This window comes from Martes martes (genome assembly GCF_963455335.1).
Source record: "Martes martes genome assembly, chromosome: Y".
NCBI lineage: Eukaryota > Metazoa > Chordata > Mammalia > Carnivora > Mustelidae > Martes > Martes martes.
The window spans coordinates 12,850,127-12,855,204 of record NC_137907.1 but is presented as its reverse complement, the minus strand read 5'-3'; positions in this window follow the sequence as shown (position 1 = coordinate 12,855,204).

Sequence of the window (5,078 nt, the reverse complement as noted above, 5' to 3'; positions counted from 1 at the left end):
GTCATCATGTGGGTTTGTGTCCATGGAGACCTAGGAATGTGGCAGTGGCTCGGGGGCCCGGAAGCATTCTCCGAACTGGAGGATTGGACACAGCTCCAAAGGGTAAGTTTCCCTGTGGAGATGAGAGGTGTTCTGATGGGAGCCTCAGGAAACCTCCGTTTGCTGGTATTGGAATCCAGGCCTCTGAGGAGAGACGCCTGGAAACCAACCAAAGGGTTCCGATGAAGGCCTAACAGACTGTGCGGTTCCATCTTCTGTCTCTGGGGACATCCGTCTGCTTTTCTGAGTGGAGGGAGTTGCTCAGCTTGTGTCAGATCACCCCTGTGTGTCCAGTGCAGCCTACACTATTGGGATGGCCTCGGGGATCTTGGAGCCTTCTCGTAATCTGTAGGTTTGTGGCCAGTGGAATGGGCAGAGTTTCCTTGGATAGGGCAGGCACAGTCCTGCGCTGTGGCTCCAGGGGCCCCAGCGTTGAGGGTGTGTGTGACAGGGCTGCGGGGCCTGAAGTCGGAAAACACAAAATCGGCTGGTTGGGGTCCGAGGGTATGGCAGGCCCCATCTACCGACCGTGATGGGAGCTAGTCTGGATTTGAATGAAGGGCGAGTGTGCGTCCTTTTCTCAGGCTTCTGGGTCTGGATTTTGTGTCAAGGAGGGCTGTGGAATGGAGGGGTGGCCTCCTGGGCCATGGATGGGCCTCCCTCTCTGGGGATTTGGCCTGGCTTCCAAGAGTTTCAGGTCATTGTGCGGGAAGGGAGGAGTCCTGTATTTTGCCTCAGGGGTCCCTCCCAAAGAGGGATTCCAGAGCAGAGCCCTGGGTCCCGGCGACTGGAAAACCCAAACTCGGGTTAGGATCGGGGCCCAAGGGGCATGGGAAGCCCCCTAGGCGGGCTCGTGGTCCAGCCACTGAGAGACCTGATTGGAGCACGAGGCTTATGATGAGGGTCACCAGGTGACTTTGTGCCCAAGGCGACCCTCAAGCATGGGCGTGGCCTCCTGGGCCATGCAGGTTTCTCCTACCCTGAAGATTGGACACCAGGCCAACAGCAAGGTTTCTTGGATGGGGATGGAGGAGTTCTGATTCCTGCATCAGGTTCCCTCCTGTCCGGGGATTGGAGATAAGGTCTAGGTTCTGAATCCTGAACACCCAGCTTGGGAAGAGATGACAGCCTAAGGTCATGGCGGGTCTGATGTGCTGGGTGTGCTGCCTGGTGTCCGGGTATCGGTCGGGATGTCAGGGCTCAGGCTGTGTCCGACAGAGCATTAGCGCCCAGGGCAGCCGATAGAATTGGGGTGCAGTCACGTGGCGTGCAGGTGGACCCTCATTTGGGGATTCTGGGCATCCCCAGAGGGCAACGTTTTTCTTCTGGTGGGCAGGCAGAGTGCTGCGTTGTGGCTCCAGAATTCCCCATCTGGAGGGCTTGGGGGCCAGGAGTGTGAGGACAGAAGTGTGAGAACACAAGCTAGGGTTATGTGTCGGGGTGAGGGCACGGCAGGCCCACTCTGCAGAGGCTGAATCGAGATGCCCTGCATCGGAAGTCAGGGCGAGGATCCGACTTTGGCTCAGGTTAGAGTTTGTGTCCATGGTGGCCCCTTCAGGAAGAGGGGGCCTCGTGAGGTCATGGAGGTTTTCCCACGCTGGGAGTTGTGACATGCTCCAAAGTGCAAGGATTCCTTCTGCGGGAGAGTCGAGTCCTCTGGGATGGCTCCAGGACGCCCCATTCGGAAAGACTCGAGAGCACGGTTCTAAGGATGGATGCCTGGGCACCCCACCTCGCATTCCCATTGGCTCGTAGTGACAAAGCAGGCTCAATCTGCTGCCTCTGGGGGAGGTCTGTGGGGGGCGGGTGGGGCTGAGTTGAAATGGACTCTCCTGAGGATGGGTCATCATGTGGCTTTGTGTCCATGGAGACTTTGGAATGTGGCGGTGGCTCGGGGGCCCGGATGGATTCTCATCAAGGGAAGGTTGGACACAGCTCCAAAGAGCAAGCTTCCCACGAGGAGATGAGAGGTTTTCCGTTTGGTGCCTCAGGAAACCCCCTTATACTGGTATTGGAAAGCAGGTTTCTGAGGAGAGAAACCTGGAAACCAAAGCAAGTGTTCAGCTGAGGGCCTAGCCTAGGGCCCTCTACGGTTCAATCTTCTATCTCTGGGGACATCCGTCTGATGTCTGAGTGGAGGTAGTTGGTCAGCTTGTGCCAGATCGCCCCTGTTTGTTCAGGACAGCCTACACTATTGGGATGGCCTCAGGGACCTTGGAGGATCCTCTTAATCTGTAGGGTTGTGGCCAACGGATTAGGCAGAGTTTCCTTGGAGAGGGCTGGAGCAGGCCTGCGGTGTGGCTCCAGGGGCCCCAACCTGGAGGGTGTGTGGGCCAGGGCTGTGGGGACAGAAGTCTGAAAAGAAAAACTTGCCTTAGGTTTGGGGCCGAGGGTATGGCAGGCCTGATCTACAGACCGTGAGGGGAGTTCCTCGGGATAGGAACGAAGGGCGAGTGTGTGCGGGTTTCAGGCTTTTGCCTCCGGATTTTGAATCCAGGAGGGCCATGGAATGAAGGGTTGGACTCAGGGGCCATGGACGAGTCTCCTTCTCTGGGGATTTGGCCCGGCTCGCCAGAGTTTGATGTCATTCTCTGGGAAGGGTGGAGTCCTGTATTCTGCCTCCGGTGTCCGTCCCAAAGAGGGATTGCAGATCAGAGCCCTGGGTCCGGATGACAGGAAAACCCAAACTCGGGTTAGGATGGGGGCCTAGGGGCATGGCAATCTCCATATGCGGGCTCTTTGTCGAGCCACTGAGAGGGCTTCCTTGAGCACGGGCCTCCCGCTTCATGTCCCAATGCGTGCTTGTGCCCCAGGTGGCCCTCAAGCATGGGCGTGGCCTCATGGGCCATGCTGGTTTCTCCTACTCTGAATGTCGAACACCATGCCAACAGCAAGGTTTCTTGCCATGGGGATGGAGGAGTTCTGATTTGCGCATCAGGTCCACCCCTCTGAAGTGATTGGAGATAAGGTCTAGCTTCTGAAGCCTGAAACCCTAGGTTGCTAAGAGAGGACGGCCTCAGGCCATGGCGGGCCCGATGTGCTGGGTGTGTGGCCAGCTGTCTCAGGGTCCGACTGGAAGTCCGGGCTCTGGCTGTGTCAGACAGAGCATGAGTGGCCATGGCAGCCTCTAGAATTGGAGTGCAGTGGAGTGGCGTGCAGGTGGATCCTCATCGGGTCTTTCTGGGTAGCTGCCTAGGGCACCGTTTTTCTTCTGGTGGGAAGGCAGACTGCTGCATTGTGGCTCCAGAGTTGCCAATCTGGAGGGCTTGGGGGCCAGGAATGTGAGGGCGGAAGTCTGAGAACACAAGCTAGGGTGAGATTTCGGGCGAGGGCACTCTGCAGAGGCTGAAATGAGATCTCCTGCATCTGGAGACAGGGCGAGGATCCGACATTGGCTCAGGTTGGAGACTGTGTCCATGATGGCCCCATCAGGAAGTGGCGCCCTCACGAGGCCATGGAGGTTTTCCCACGCTGGGAGTTGTGAGATGCTCCAAACCGCAAGGATTCCTACTGCGGGACAGTCGAGTCCTGTGAGATGGCTCCAGGACGCCCCATACAGAAAGACTCGAGGGCAGGGTGCTAAGGATGCATGCCTGGGCATCCCACCTCACATTCCCATTGTCTCCTAGCGACAAGGCAGGTTCGGTTGCTGGCTCTGGGGGAGCTAGGCAGGGGGCTGAGTGGAAATGGACTCTCCTGAGGATGGGTCATCATGTGGGTTTGTGTCCATGGAGACCTAGGAATGTGGCAGTGGCTCGGGGGCCCGGAAGCATTCTCCGAACTGGAGGATTGGACACAGCTCCAAAGGGTAAGTTTCCCTGTGGAGATGAGAGGTGTTCTGATGGGTGCCTCAGGAAACCTCCGTTTGCTGGTATTGGAATCCAGGCCTCTGAGGAGAGACGCCTGGAAACCAACCAAAGGGTTCCGATGAAGGCCTAACAGACTGTGCGGTTCCATCTTCTGTCTCTGGGGACATCCGTCTGCTTTTCTGAGTGGAGGGAGTTGCTCAGCTTGTGTCAGATCACCCCTGTGTGTCCAGGGCAGCCTACACTATTGGGATGGCCTCGGGGATCTTGGAGCCTTCTCGTAATCTGTAGGTCTGTGGCCAGTGGAATGGGCAGAGTTTCCTTGGAGAGGGCAGGCACAGTCCTGCGTCGTGGCCCCAGGGGCCCCAGCGTTGAGCGTGTGTGGGACAGGGCTGCGGGGCCTGAAGTCGGAAAACACAAACTCGGCTTAGGTTTGGGGCCGAGGGTATGGCAGGCCCCATCTACCGACCGTGATGGGAGCTAGTCTGGATTTGAATGAAGGGCGAGTGTGCGTCCTTTTCTCAGGCTTCTGGGTCTGGATTTTGTGTCAAGGAGGGCTGTGGAATGGAGGGGTGGCCTCCTGGGCCATGGATGAGCCTCCCTCTCTGGGGATTTGGCCTGGCTTCCAAGAGTTTCAGGTCATTGTGCGGGAAGGGAGGAGTCCTGTATTCTGCCTCAGGGGTCCCTCCCAAAGAGGGATTCCAGAGCAGAGCCCTGGGTCCCGGCGACTGGAAAACCCAAACTCGGGTTAGGATCGGGGCCCAAGGGGCATGGGAAGCCCCCTAGGCGGGCTCGTGGTCCAGCCACTGAGAGACCTGATTTGAGCACGAGTCTTATGGTGAGGGTCACCCTGCGTCTTTGTGCCCAAGGCGACCCTCAAGCATGGGTGTGGCCTCCTGGGCCATGCAGGTTTCTCCTACCCTGAAGGTTGGACACCAGTCCAACAGTAAGTTTTCTTGGATGGGGATGGAGGAGTTCTGATTCCTGCATCAGGTTCCCTCCTGTCCGGGGATTGGAGATAAGGTCTAGGTTCTGAATCCTGAACACCCAGCTTGGGAAGAGATGACAGCCTAAGGTCATGGCGGGTCTGATGTGCTGGGTGTGCTGCCTGGTGTCCGGGTATCGGTCGGGATGTCAGGGCTCAGGCTGTGTCCGACAGAGCATTAGCGCCCAGGGCAGCCGATAGAATTGGGGTGCAGTCACGTGGCGTGCAGGTGGACCCTCATTTGGGGA